This window comes from Pseudophryne corroboree, chromosome 5 (assembly GCF_028390025.1).
Source record: "Pseudophryne corroboree isolate aPseCor3 chromosome 5, aPseCor3.hap2, whole genome shotgun sequence".
Lineage (NCBI taxonomy): Eukaryota > Metazoa > Chordata > Amphibia > Anura > Myobatrachidae > Pseudophryne > Pseudophryne corroboree.
Genome location: NC_086448.1, coordinates 7,574,092 through 7,591,756, shown reverse-complemented (window position 1 = coordinate 7,591,756; position 17,665 = coordinate 7,574,092).

The window sequence follows — 17,665 nt, the reverse complement described above, 5'->3', positions numbered from 1 at the left end:
ATGAGGATAACCTTTCCAGCAAAAGGAAACAGGCCCAATAAGGATGGAGCCTGGGGCAGATTAAGGTTGCCCGCAGAGGGACAATGGAAGGATACCACCGGGGAGACGCAACACCTTGTTCACAGGGAGCCTACAGAGACCACCGACTGTATCAATCTGAATCCCGAGGTAAACCAAGGAGGCTAAAGGAGCCTCTGCCTTCCCTGGAGCAAACGTAACCCCGAAGTGTGCGAAAAAGGGGGGGGCAATTGCCAGCGCAGCGATCGGAGGCCGGTGGACCGATCAAAAGAAAATCGTCCCAGTAGTGAGAAATTCCCTGCTCGCCCATCGCCAGCTCCAGACACCAGTGGAGGAAAGAACTGAGTCTTTGGAAGTATGTGCGAGAAAGAGAACAACCCCTAGGGAGGTATAGAGCGATGTAGTAGCCATCGACCAGTTTGAAGCCCATAAATCGAAAGGCGAAAGGGTGCAGCGGGAGGAGTCGAAACGCTGACTCAATGTCCAATTGACACATCAGTGCCCCCGGACCAAACGACGGAATGGTGTCTGTGGCCGAATAAAAAGATAGGTAAATGACCCTACACGGATAATAAGGGATAGCATCGTGAACCGATGACCCGAGAGGACTGGAAAGATGTTGGATGAGCCAAAATTTTCCTGCGGTCTTCTTGGGCACAATGCCTACGGGAGACAAGACCTGGTAAGGGGGAGGTTCCCGGAAAGGGCCTATCATCCTGGCCAATGACACTTCAGCCCCAACCTTCTGCCGGAGCATGTCCGGAAGCTCCCGAGCCGAACGTAGATTCCCGCCAGTCCAGGTATCGGCAAGGGATGTGAAACCCGAGTGTAAGAATCGGGCGTCCATCGGCCGCGGGTACCGTCGCAGCCAGGGCATGAGCGCCCGAAGTCTGAGTGGGGTGGGGGCCGTGGCCAGCGCCTGGGGACAGGTCTGCGGGCCGGAATTCCCCCTGTGCCCTGTACTGGGGCAGTCCTTGATCCCGTGGCCTCCGCCAAAGCTGATGCAGGAGTGACGAAAAACGACCCCGCCGCCCCAAGTCGCATTGGTCAGTATTGAAAGCGAAGCATATTCCATGTCCCGCGCGAAATGAACCCCCTTTGAAAGCCGGCAGATCGAGAGGCAGGTCGTTGAGCCCATCGTCTAGCTATACCGCCTATCTAAGCGCCGGCGGAACCCAGCGTCAGCTCCGCACAGAATTCCACATCCTTACCGAAAGTATAGATCCGCCGCCCATGCTGTTTGCGCTGGAAGTCCTAATTGGAAACGTCGCCAAGCCGACCCTGGGTACTGATGGTACAGAACGTGTATAAGGAACTGATAGCGCACGAAGGTATGTGTTAGTCCCGGCACATAGCTAAGTAACATGCCGCGAAGCTAAACATGCATATAACCCAATTTGGGTAGGAGCGCGAAGCGTCCTCGCTAGCATGGCCGTTTTCATAGCTGAAAGCAAGGCTTCATGAGCATCGCTAGTAAGTGCAAAATATTAACGTATTGGCCCTTACGGATCCGGTCCCGGACCCTGATCCCACGTTGCACTGCCATGTGGGCGCTGTGAAAGGTGTCCGACTCCACCTTGCGAGGCTGAAGAGGTTGAACACAGGCGCTCGCCCAGTTTGCGACACCTGTCCGTGCAAACCGCCGTGGTCGGAGGACACAACCACAGAGGACGTGTAGGCAAGGAAGGAGTCCGTGACCCGACGCTTGCGACTGTGTCTAATGTGAATGCTGGCAAAACCTACGCGCACCGTTACCTTCACTAGAGGAGCAGGACTGAGTACTTGATCCCAAGCCGCTACGGGGTAACCACGCTCCCCTCGGACCCGGCAGGGTCCGATGAAGACTCGCCTGCACGAGAGGGAACTCCATCTGATCCAGCAGCCTCCAGGCGGCTTGTCGATGCACCGACCGAAGCCATTCCCCGATCCGACGACGACTGCTGGAGAGACAAAAAATACATTGTGCCCCCGCTCCCCCAGCCGCCGTGAGCGGTGCTGGCGGGGCGACCGTCGCACCAGAGGACAGGAGCGGGGTAAGAGTTTGCGCGTCCCCCGGATACGGGGGATGACACGATAGCGGCACAAATGGCGGACAAGACGGTGGCGTCCACCAAGGGTGCGGGCGCCGCGGCAGGCGCTCTAAGATCAGAGCCGACAAGCGAGTCGAGCGCCCCACGAGAGGTTCGCAAACCTCCCGTCGGGAGCAAGGACCCGTATGAGCCCACTTTTGCAGGTATCACGGCACCTAGTCCTGCTGCGATAAAACCCCGGCCGAACCGCTTGTGCCGAGACCTCCTCCTATCCCAAGCATTGACCTCAGGATGGGAAACCGGAGAGTCGTAACTGCTAGGGAGAGGAAGCTTCTTTTTTAGGGTTAATTTTGTAGGTAGCCAATTAATCTACCATTATATTTTCGGAGTGTGGGAGGAAACCGGAGTACCCAGAGGAAACCCACGCAAGTACGGGGAGAATATACAAACTCCACACATTTAGAGCCATGGTGGTAACGAAACCATGACCTCACGGCTGTGAGGCAGTAATGCTAACCACTACACCAACCGTTGTGCAGGAATGTAGGACTGAGTGCTATCCACTGCAGTGTCGGAAGAAGACATCTGAACGCAGGGAGGGGCCAGATCGCTCACCACCCGCCTGCGCACGCCGCCCCCAGAGGGGCGAGTGACCGGCAGCTGAGACCCCAGCCTGAGACCGGCAGAAGCGACACACGAGCCAAACCAGAAAGCGGGTTGGCACCGCGGGTCCCCAACCACGGCAGTAGAGGCCAGGTGGCACGTCCCACCGCGGGCGGACGCGGCACGCCCCCGCCGGACGGGCCCTGAAATGTTGACCGTCGGCAAGTGTCGCCTTGCCCTGTCGCGGGAGGGCACTAACCGAGAAGGGAACGTAGTTAGCAGCACCAGAGGGAGTAGGCCTCATCTGGGCCCCCCTGGTGATTGCATGAGTGCCAGCACGCGCGTGCCGCCCAGACCCCTCACGTTCGGCGGCCGCGCGACACCCCGCCCGCTGGAGAGTGCATGACAAAAGCCCCCTTTAATTTGAAGCAGTTCACTTTTTAGTTCCTGAGGCTCAGGGGATTAGTGTGCTGAGCCATGCAAGAAAATGGGGGTTGTCCCCCCTGGCGGGAGTGAGACGCATGTAGGATGGAGGTAGCAGTAATACCACAGGTGGATCCTTCAGTGGTTTGCAGGCATTTAACTGGTATAGTAGTTTGCAATGTTTCCCTCCCCCCTTCCCCCCCCCCGCCGCGGCCGCCAGCTCCACGTGCGGCGGGTTTAGGGACGGGAGTAATTGAGCCATGTAAAAATTAAATGGAGGCTGCCCCCTGGTGGGAGGGAGCCGCCGAGCCATGGAGGGAGCGCTGTCCCGTCCCCAACCCCCGGCGACTAGCGCGGCTCAGATGTTCCCGGACCCCGATGCTCCGTCCACCGCCGCGCCCAGCGGCGGGGACAGAGACGGAGAGGAGCACGGGCGGGCGGGCACCGAGCACGGCCGCATGCGCACTGAGTCCCCTACAGTAGCTGCAGCAGGTCTACCCCGGGCCTCGCGGACCACAGCAGAGTCCGTGAGCCGGGTAGGGGGAGGCCGTGCTGCTAAAAGGTCCTGCGGCCATGTGTAAAAGGGGGGAGTGGGGAGGGGGCAAAATACCAGTGAGCTCGGCCAGGGTGCAAACCCCAGTTAGTATGTAGGAGTGGTATGGAGCATTAGACCACTGAGCTATCTGCTCTGACACAAGAAATGAAAGGTAGAAGATATAGGAGAAAGCAGGGAGAGGATAGAAGGAAGAATAGGGAAAGACCAGAGAGAGATAGTTAGAAAATAGAAGGGGTAATAAAATTATGAAGGAATAATAAAGTAGCTGTACTTATCATTCTCACGGAAAACCAGGAAGAGACAGGGTGTCCCAAGTCTGAAGACTATATGTATGTCAGACCAGCCCCTATACACAATCCAGCCAATCACAATCCAGGCAGCTTTTCTTCAGTTCCTCCCATAAAAAATGTAACCCCTTCCGTGCCAGAGTGATGCATTAAGAGGCGTGCCGCATGCCCGGCCGGCGAGTTTATGCTGTCTCGGCCACATTCGTGACCTACGCAGTCTGGAAATATGGCAGATTACTGAGAATGTGCACACGCTGCATGTACATATGTCCGCACACAGGGAGGACGACATAGTGACAGGAACACACAGGAAATATGGCAGATTACTGAGAATGTGCACACGCTGCATGTACATATGTCCGCACACAGGGAGGATGACATAGTGACAGGAACACAGGAAATATGGCAGATTACTGAGAATGCGCACACGCTGCATGTACATATGTCCGCACACAGGTAGGAAGACATAGTGACAGGAACACACAGGAAATATGGCAGATTACTGAGAATGTGCACACGCTGCATGTACATATGTCCGCACACAGGGAGGATGACATAGTGACAGGAACACACAGGAAATATGGGCAGATTACTGAGAATGCGCACACGCTGCATGTACATATGTCCACACACAGGGAGGATGACATAGTGACAGGAACACACCGGAAATATGGCAGATTACTGAGAATGTGCACACGCTGCATGTACATATGTCCACACACAGGGAAGATGACATAGTGACAGGAACACACAGGAAATATGGCAGATTACTGAGAATGTGCACACGCTGCATGTACATATGTCCGCACACAGGGAGGATGACATAGTGACAGGAACACACAGGAAATATGGCAGATTACTGAGAATGTGCACACGCTGCATGTACATATGTCCGCACACAGGGAGGATGACATAGTGACAGGAACACACAGGAAATATGGCAGATTACTGAGAATGTGCACACGCTGCATGTACATATGTCCACACACAGGGAGGATGACATAGTGACAGGAACACACAGGAAATATGGCAGATTACTGAGAATGTGCACACGCTGCATGTACATATGTCCGCACACAGGGAGGATGACATAGTGACAGGAACACACAGGAAATATGGCATATTACTGAGAATGTGCCCACGCTGCATGTACATATGTCCGCACACAGGGAGGATGACATAGTGACAGGAACACAGGAAACATGGCAGATTACTGAGAATGTGCACACGCTGCATGTACATATGTCCACACACAGGGAGGATGACATAGTGACAGGAACACACAGGAAATATGGGCAGATTACTGAGAATATGCACACGCTGCATGTACATATGTCCGCACACAGGGAGGATGACATAGTGATAGGAACACACAGGAAATATGGCAGATTACTGAGAATGTGCACACGCTGCATGTACATATGTCCGCACACAGGGAGGATGACATAGTGACAGGAACATACAGGAAATATGGCAGATTACTGAGAATGTGCACACGCTGCATGTACATATGTCCGCACACAGGGAGGATGACATAGTGACAGGGACACAGGAAATATGGCAGATTACTGAGAATGTGCACATGCTGCATGTACATATGTCCGCACACAGGGAGGATGACATAGTGACAGGAACACACAGGAAATATGGCAGATTACTGAGAATGTGCACACGCTGCATGTACATATGTCCGCACACAGGGAGGATGACATAGTGACAGGAACACACAGGAAATATGGCAGATTACTGAGAATGTGCACACGCTGCATGTACATATGTCCGCACACAGGGAGGATGACATAGTGACAGGAACACACAACAAATATGGCAGATTACTGAGAATGTGCACACGCTGCATGTACATATGTCCACACACAGGGAGGATGACATAGTGACAGGAACACAGGAAATATGGCAGATTACTGAGAATGCGCACACGCTGCATGTACATGTGTCCACACACAGGGAGGATGACATAGTGACAGGAACACACAGATAATATGGCAGATTACTGAGAATGTGCACACGCTGCATGGACATATGTCCACACACAGGGAGGATGACATAGTGACAGGAATACACAGGAAATATGGCAGATTACTGAGAATGTGCACACGCTGCATGTACATATGTCCACACACAGGGAGGATGACATAGTGACAGGAATACACAGGAAATATGGCAGATTACTGAGAATGTGCACACGCTGCATGTACATATGTCCACACACAGGGAGGATGACATAGTGACAGGAACACACAGGAAATATGGCAGATTACTGAGAATGTGCACACGCTGCATGTACATATGTCCACACACAGGGAGGATGACATAGTGACAGGAACACACAGGAAATATGGCAGATTACTGAGAATGTGCACACGCTGCATGTACATATGTCCACACACAGGGAGGATGACATAGTGACTGGAACACACAGGAAATATGGGCAGATTACTGAGAATGTGCACACGCTGCATGTACATATGTCCGCACACAGGGAGGATGACATAGTGACAGGAACACACAGGAAATATGGCAGATTACTGAGAATGTGCACACACTGCATGTACATATGTCCGCACACAGGGAGGATGACATAGTGACAGGAACACACAGGAAATATGGGCAGATTACTGAGAATGTGCACACGCTGCATGTACATATGTCCACACACAGGGAGGATGAAATAGTGACAGGAACACACAGGTAATATGGCAGATTACTGAGAATGTGCACACGCTGCATGTACATATGTCCACACACAGGGAGGATGACATAGTGACAGGAACACACAGGAAATATGGGCAGATTACTGAGAATGTGCACACGCTGCATGTACATATGTCCACACACAGGGAGGATGACATAGTGACAGGAACACACAGGAAATATGGCAGATTACTGAGAATGTGCACACGCTGCATGTACATATGTCCGCACACAGGGAGGATGACATAGTGACAGGAACACACAGGAAATATGGCAGATTACTGAGAATGTGCACACGCTGCATGTACATATGTCCACACACAGGGAGGATGACATAGTGACAGGAACACACAGGAAATATGGCAGATTACTGAGAATGTGCACACGCTGCATGTACATATGTCCGCACACAGGGAGGATGACATAGTGACAGGAACACACAGGAAATATGGCAGATTACTGAGAATGTGCACACGCTGCATGTACATATGTCCGCACACAGGGAGGATGACTTAGTGACAGGAACACACAGGAAATATGGCAGATTACTGAGAATGTGCACACGCTGCATGTACATATGTCCGCACACAGGGAGGATGACTTAGTGACAGGAACACACAGGAAATATGGCAGATTACTGAGAATGTGCACACGCTGCATGTACATATGTCCGCACACAGGGAGGATGACTTAGTGACAGGAACACACAGGAAATATGGCAGATTACTGAGAATGTGCACACGCTGCATGTACATATGTCCGCACACAGGGAGGATGAAATAGTGACAGGAACACACAGGAAATATGGCAGATTACTGAGAATGTGCACACGCTGCATGTACATATGTCCGCACACAGGGAGGATGACATAGTGACAGGAACACACAGGAAATATGGCAGATTACTGAGAATGTGCACACGCTGCATGTACATATGTCTGCACACAGGGAGGATGACATAGTGACAGGAACACAGGAAATATGGCAGATTACTGAGAATATGCACACGCTGCATGTACATATGTCCGCACACAGGGAGGATGACATAGTGACAGGAATACACAGGAAATATGGCAGATTACTGAGAATATGCACACGCTGCATGTACATATGTCCACACACAGGGAGGATGACATAGTGACAGGAACACACAGGAAATATGGCAGATTACTGAGAATGTGCACACGCTGCATGTACATATGTCCGCACACAGGGAGGATGACATAGTGACAGGAACACACAGGAAATATGGCAGATTACTGAGAATGTGCACACGCTGCATGTACATATGTCCGCACACAGGGAGGATGACATAGTGACAGGAACACACAGGAAATATGGCAGATTACTGAGAATGTGCACACGCTGCATGTACATATGTCCGCACACAGGGAGGATGACATAGTGACAGGAACACACAGGAAATATGGGCAGATTACTGAGAATGTGCACACGCTGCATGTACATATGTCCGCACACAGGGAGGATTACATAGTGACAGGAACATACAGGAAATATGGCAGATTACTGAGAATGCGCACACGCTGCATGTACATATGTCCACACACAGGGAGGATGACATAGTGACAGGAACACACAGGAAATATGGCAGATTACTGAGAATGTGCACACGCTGCATGTGCATATGTGCGCACACAGGGAGGACGACATAGTGACAGGAATACAGGAAATATGGCAGATTACTGAGAATGCGCACACGCTGCATGTACATATGTGCGCACACAGGGAGGACGACATAGTGACAGGAACACACAGGAAATATGGCAGATTACTGAGAATGTGCACACGCTGCATGTACATATGTCCGCACACAGGGAGGACGACATAGTGACAGGAACACAGGAAATATGGCAGATTACTGAGAATGTGCACACGCTGCATGTACATATGTCCACACACAGGGAGGATGACATAGTGACAGGAACACAGGAAATATGGCAGATTACTGAGAATGTGCACACGCTGCATGTACATATGTCCGCACACAGGGAGGATGTCATAGTGACAGGAACACAGGAAATATGGCAGATTACTGAGAATGCGCACACGCTGCATGTACATATGTGCGCACACAGGGAGGACGACATAGTGACAGGAACACACAGGAAATATGGCAGATTACTGAGAATGTGCACACGCTGCATGTACATATGTCCGCACACAGGGAGGACGACATAGTGACAGGAACACAGGAAATATGGGTAGATTACTGAGAATGTGCACACGCTGCATGTACATATGTCCACACACAGGGAGGACGACATAGTGACAGGAATACACAGGAAATATGGCAGATTACTGAGAATGTGCACACGCTGCATGTACATATGTCCGCACACAGGGAGGATGTCATAGTGACAGGAACACAGGAAATATGGCAGATTACTGAGAATGCGCACACGCTGCATGTACATATGTCCACACACAGGGAGGATGACATAGTGACAGGAACACACAGGAAATATGGCAGATTACTGAGAATGTGCACACGCTGCATGTACATATGTCCACACACAGGGAGGATGACATAGTGACTGGAACACACAGGAAATATGGGCAGATTACTGAGAATGTGCACACGCTGCATGTACATATGTCCGCACACAGGGAGGATGACATAGTGACAGGAACACACAGGAAATATGGGCAGATTACTGAGAATGTGCACACACTGCATGTACATATGTCCACACACAGGGAGGATGAAATAGTGACAGGAACACACAGGTAATATGGCAGATTACTGAGAATGTGCACACGCTGCATGTACATATGTCCACACACAGGGAGGATGACATAGTGACAGGAACACACAGGAAATATGGGCAGATTACTGAGAATGTGCACACGCTGCATGTACATATGTCCACACACAGGGAGGATGACATAGTGACAGGAACACACAGGAAATATGGCAGATTACTGAGAATGTGCACACGCTGCATGTACATATGTCCGCACACAGGGAGGATGACATAGTGACAGGAACACACAGGAAATATGGCAGATTACTGAGAATGTGCACACGCTGCATGTACATATGTCCACACACAGGGAAGATGACATAGTGACAGGAACACACAGGAAATATGGCAGATTACTGAGAATGTGCACACGCTGCATGTACATATGTCCGCACACAGGGAGGATGACATAGTGACAGGAACACACAGGAAATATGGCAGATTACTGAGAATGTGCACACGCTGCATGTACATATGTCCGCACACAGGGAGGATGACATAGTGACAGGAACACACAGGAAATATGGCAGATTACTGAGAATGTGCACACGCTGCATGTACATATGTCCGCACACAGGGAGGATGACATAGTGACAGGAACACACAGGAAATATGGCAGATTACTGAGAATGTGCACACGCTGCATGTACATATGTCCGCACACAGGGAGGATGACATAGTGACAGGAACACACAGGAAATATGGCAGATTACTGAGAATGTGCACACGCTGCATGTACATATGTCCACACACAGGGAGGATGACATAGTGACAGGAACACACAGGAAATATGGGCAGATTACTGAGAATGTGCACACGCTGCATGTACATATGTCTGCACACAGGGAGGATGACATACTGACAGGAACACAGGAAATATGGCAGATTACTGAGAATATGCACACGCTGCATGTACATATGTCCGCACACAGGGAGGATGACATAGTGACAGGAATACACAGGAAATATGGCAGATTACTGAGAATATGCACACGCTGCATGTACATATGTCCGCACACAGGGAGGATGACATAGTGACAGGAACACACAGGAAATATGGCAGATTACTGAGAATGTGCACACGCTGCATGTACATATGTCCGCACACAGGGAGGATGACATAGTGACAGGAACACACAGGAAATATGGCAGATTACTGAGAATGTGCACACGCTGCATGTACATATGTCCGCACACAGGGAGGATGACATAGTGACAGGAACACACAGGAAATATGGCAGATTACTGAGAATGTGCACACGCTGCATGTACATATGTCCGCACACAGGGAGGATGACATAGTGACAGGAACACACAGGAAATATGGGCAGATTACTGAGAATGTGCACACGCTGCATGTACATATGTCCGCACACAGGGAGGATTACATAGTGACAGGAACATACAGGAAATATGGCAGATTACTGAGAATGCGCACACGCTGCATGTACATATGTCCGCACACAGGGAGGATGACATAGTGACAGGAACACACAGGAAATATGGCAGATTACTGAGAATGTGCACACGCTGCATGTACATATGTCCGCACACAGGGAGGATGACATAGTGACAGGAACACACAGGAAATATGGCAGATTACTGAGAATGTGCACACGCTGCATGTACATATGTCCACACACAGGGAGGATGACATAGTGACAGGAACACACAGGAAATATGGCAGATTACTGAGAATGTGCACACGCTGCATGTACATATGTCCGCACACAGGGAGGATGACATAGTGACAGGAACACACAGGAAATATGGCAGATTACTGAGAATGTGCACACGCTGCATGTACATATGTCCACACACAGGGAGGATGACATAGTGACAGGAACACACAGGAAATATGGCAGATTACTGAGAATGTGCACACGCTGTATGTACATATGTCCGCACACAGGGAGGATGACATAGTGACAGGAACACAGGAAATATGGCAGATTACTGAGAATGTGCACACGCTGCATGTACATATGTCCACACACAGGGAGGATGACATAGTGACAGGAACACACAGGAAATATGGCAGATTACTGAGAATGTGCACACGCTGCATGTACATATGTCCGCACACAGGGAGGATGACATAGTGACAGGAACACAGGAAATATGGCAGATTACTGAGAATGCGCACACGCTGCATGTACATATGTCCGCACACAGGTAGGATGACATAGTGACAGGAACACACAGGAAATATGGGCAGATTACTGAGAATGCGCACACGCTGCATGTACATATGTCCGCACACAGGGAGGATGACATAGTGACAGGAACACACAGGAAATATGGCATATTACTGAGAATGTGCCCACGCTGCATGTACATATGTCCGCACACAGGGAGGATGACATAGTGACAGGAACACAGGAAACATGGCAGATTACTGAGAATGTGCACACGCTGCATGTACATATGTCCACACACAGGGAGGATGACATAGTGACGGGAACACACAGGAAATATGGCAGATTACTGAGAATATGCACACGCTGCATGTACATATGTCCGCACACAGGGAGGATGACATAGTGATAGGAACACACAGGAAATATGGCAGATTACTGAGAATGTGCACACGCTGCATGTACATATGTCCGCACACAGGGAGGATGACATAGTGACAGGAACATACAGGAAATATGGCAGATTACTGAGAATGTGCACACGCTGCATGTACATATGTCCGCACACAGGGAGGATGACATAGTGACAGGAACATACAGGAAATATGGCAGATTACTGAGAATGTGCACACGCTGCATGTACATATGTCCGCACACAGGGAGGATGACATAGTGACAGGGACACAGGAAATATGGCAGATTACTGAGAATGTGCACATGCTGCATGTACATATGTCCGCACACAGGGAGGATGACATAGTGACAGGAACACACAGGAAATATGGCAGATTACTGAGAATGTGCACACGCTGCATGTACATATGTCCGCACACAGGGAGGATGACATAGTGACAGGAACACACAGGAAATATGGCAGATTACTGAGAATGTGCACACGCTGCATGTACATATGTCCGCACACAGGGAGGATGACATAGTGACAGGAACACACAACAAATATGGCAGATTACTGAGAATGTGCACACGCTGCATGTACATATGTCCACACACAGGGAGGATGACATAGTGACAGGAACACAGGAAATATGGCAGATTACTGAGAATGCGCACACGCTGCATGTACATATGTCCGCACACAGGGAGGATGACATAGTGACAGGAACACACAGATAATATGGCAGATTACTGAGAATGTGCACACGCTGCATGGACATATGTCCACACACAGGGAGGATGACATAGTGACAGGAACACACAGATAATATGGCAGATTACTGAGAATATGCACACGCTGCATGTACATGTGTCCACACACAGGGAGGATGACATAGTGACAGGAACACACAGATAATATGGCAGATTACTGAGAATGTGCACACGCTGCATGGACATATGTCCACACACAGGGAGGATGACATAGTGACAGGAATACACAGGAAATATGGCAGATTACTGAGAATGTGCACACGCTGCATGTACATATGTCCACACACAGGGAGGATGACATAGTGACAGGAATACACAGGAAATATGGCAGATTACTGAGAATGTGCACACGCTGCATGTACATATGTCCACACACAGGGAGGATGACATAGTGACAGGAACACACAGGAAATATGGCAGATTACTGAGAATGTGCACACGCTGCATGTACATATGTCCACACACAGGGAGGATGACATAGTGACAGGAACACACAGGAAATATGGCAGATTACTGAGAATGTGCACACGCTGCATGTACATATGTCCACACACAGGGAGGATGACATAGTGACTGGAACACACAGGAAATATGGGCAGATTACTGAGAATGTGCACACGCTGCATGTACATATGTCCGCACACAGGGAGGATGACATAGTGACAGGAACACACAGGAAATATGGCAGATTACTGAGAATGTGCACACACTGCATGTACATATGTCCGCACACAGGGAGGATGACATAGTGACAGGAACACACAGGAAATATGGGCAGATTACTGAGAATGTGCACACGCTGCATGTACATATGTCCACACACAGGGAGGATGAAATAGTGACAGGAACACACAGGTAATATGGCAGATTACTGATAATGTGCACACGCTGCATGTACATATGTCCACACACAGGGAGGATGACATAGTGACAGGAACACACAGGAAATATGGGCAGATTACTGAGAATGTGCACACGCTGCATGTACATATGTCCACACACAGGGAGGATGACATAGTGACAGGAACACACAGGAAATATGGCAGATTACTGAGAATGTGCACACGCTGCATGTACATATGTCCGCACACAGGGAGGATGACATAGTGACAGGAACACACAGGAAATATGGCAGATTACTGAGAATGTGCACACGCTGCATGTACATATGTCCACACACAGGGAGGATGACATAGTGACAGGAACACACAGGAAATATGGCAGATTACTGAGAATGTGCACACGCTGCATGTACATATGTCCGCACACAGGGAGGATGACATAGTGACAGGAACACACAGGAAATATGGCAGATTACTGAGAATGTGCACACGCTGCATGTACATATGTCTGCACACAGGGAGGATGACATAGTGACAGGAACACAGGAAATATGGCAGATTACTGAGAATATGCACACGCTGCATGTACATATGTCCGCACACAGGGAGGATGACATAGTGACAGGAATACACAGGAAATATGGCAGATTACTGAGAATATGCACACGCTGCATGTACATATGTCCACACACAGGGAGGATGACATAGTGACAGGAACACACAGGAAATATGGCAGATTACTGAGAATGTGCACACGCTGCATGTACATATGTCCGCACACAGGGAGGATGACATAGTGACAGGAACACACAGGAAATATGGCAGATTACTGAGAATGTGCACACGCTGCATGTACATATGTCCGCACACAGGGAGGATGACATAGTGACAGGAACACACAGGAAATATGGCAGATTACTGAGAATGTGCACACGCTGCATGTACATATGTCCGCACACAGGGAGGATGACATAGTGACAGGAACACACAGGAAATATGGCAGATTACTGAGAATGTGCACACGCTGCATGTACATATGTCCGCACACAGGGAGGATGACATAGTGACAGGAACACACAGGAAATATGGGCAGATTACTGAGAATGTGCACACGCTGCATGTACATATGTCCGCACACAGGGAGGATTACATAGTGACAGGAACATACAGGAAATATGGCAGATTACTGAGAATGCGCACACGCTGCATGTACATATGTCCGCACACAGGGAGGATGACATAGTGACAGGAACACACAGGAAATATGGCAGATTACTGAGAATGTGCACACGCTGCATGTGCATATGTGCGCACACAGGGAGGACGACATAGTGACAGGAATACACAGGAAATATGGCAGATTACTGAGAATGTGCACACGCTGCATGTACATATGTCCGCACACAGGGAGGATGTCATAGTGACAGGAACACAGGAAATATGGCAGATTACTAAGAATGCGCACACGCTGCATGTACATATATCCACACACAGGGAGGATGACATAGTGACAGGAACACAGGAAATATGGCAGATTACTGAGAATGTGCACACGCTGCATGTACATATGTCCGCACACAGGGAGGATGTCATAGTGACAGGAACACAGGAAATATGGCAGATTACTGAGAATGCGCACACGCTGCATGTACATATGTGCGCACACAGGGAGGACGACATAGTGACAGGAACACACAGGAAATATGGCAGATTACTGAGAATGTGCACACGCTGCATGTACATATGTCCGCACACAGGGAGGACGACATAGTGACAGGAACACAGGAAATATGGGTAGATTACTGAGAATGTGCACACGCTGCATGTACATATGTCCACACACAGGGAGGACGACATAGTGACAGGAATACACAGGAAATATGGCAGATTACTGAGAATGTGCACACGCTGCATGTACATATGTCCACACACTGGGAAGATGTCATAGTGACAGGAACACAGGAAATATGGCAGATTACTGAGAATGCGCACACGCTGCATGTACATATGTCCACACACAGGGAGGATGACATAGTGACAGGAACACACAGGAAATATGGCAGATTACTGAGAATGTGCACACGCTGCATGTACATATGTCCACACACAGGGAGGATGACATAGTGACTGGAACACACAGGAAATATGGGCAGATTACTGAGAATGTGCACACGCTGCATGTACATATGTCCGCACACAGGGAGGATGACATAGTGACAGGAACACACAGGAAATATGGGCAGATTACTGAGAATGTGCACACGCTGCATGTACATATGTCCGCACACAGGGAGGATGACATAGTGACAGGAACACACAGGAAATATGGCAGATTACTGAGAATGTGCACACACTGCATGTACATATGTCCGCACACAGGGAGGATGACATAGTGACAGGAACACACAGGAAATATGGGCAGATTACTGAGAATGTGCACACGCTGCATGTACATATGTCCACACACAGGGAGGATGAAATAGTGACAGGAACACACAGGTAATATGGCAGATTACTGATAATGTGCACACGCTGCAAGTACATATGTCCACACACAGGGAGGATGACATAGTGACAGGAACACACAGGAAATATGGGCAGATTACTGAGAATGTGCACACGCTGCATGTACATATGTCCACACACAGGGAGGATGACATAGTGACAGGAACACACAGGAAATATGGCAGATTACTGAGAATGTGCACACGCTGCATGTACATATGTCCGCACACAGGGAGGATGACATAGTGACAGGAACACACAGGAAATATGGCAGATTACTGAGAATGTGCACACGCTGCATGTACATATGTCCACACACAGGGAGGATGACATAGTGACAGGAACACACAGGAAATATGGCAGATTACTGAGAATGTGCACACGCTGCATGTACATATGTCCGCACACAGGGAGGATGACATAGTGACAGGAACACACAGGAAATATGGCAGATTACTGAGAATGTGCACACGCTGCATGTACATATGTCCGCACACAGGGAGGATGACATAGTGACAGGAACACACAGGAAATATGGCAGATTACTGAGAATGTGCACACGCTGCATGTACATATGTCCGCACACAGGGAGGATGACTTAGTGACAGGAACACACAGGAAATATGGCAGATTACTGAGAATGTGCACACGCTGCATGTACATATGTCCGCACACAGGGAGGATGAAATAGTGACAGGAACACACAGGAAATATGGCAGATTACTGAGAATGTGCACACGCTGCATGTACATATGTCCGCACACAGGGAGGATGACATAGTGACAGGAACACACAGGAAATATGGCAGATTACTGAGAATGTGCACACGCTGCATGTACATATGTCTGCACACAGGGAGGATGACATAGTGACAGGAACACAGGAAATATGGCAGATTACTGAGAATATGCACACGCTGCATGTACATATGTCCGCACACAGGGAGGATGACATAGTGACAGGAATACACAGGAAATATGGCAGATTACTGAGAATATGCACACGCTGCATGTACATATGTCCACACACAGGGAGGATGACATAGTGACAGGAACACACAGGAAATATGGCAGATTACTGAGAATGTGCACACGCTGCATGTACATATGTCCGCACACAGGGAGGATGACATAGTGACAGGAACACACAGGAAATATGGCAGATTACTGAGAATGTGCACACGCTGCATGTACATATGTCCGCACACAGGGAGGATGACATAGTGACAGGAACACACAGGAAATATGGCAGATTACTGAGAATGTGCACACGCTGCATGTACATATGTCCGCACACAGGGAGGATGACATAGTGACAGGAACACACAGGAAATATGGGCAGATTACTGAGAATGTGCACACGCTGCATGTACATATGTCCGCACACAGGGAGGATTACATAGTGACAGGAACATACAGGAAATATGGCAGATTACTGAGAATGCGCACACGCTGCATGTACATATGTCCGCACACAGGGAGGATGACATAGTGACAGGAACACACAGGAAATATGGCAGATTACTGAGAATGTGCACACGCTGCATGTGCATATGTGCGCACACAGGGAGGACGACATAGTGACAGGAATACACAGGAAATATGGCAGATTACTGAGAAT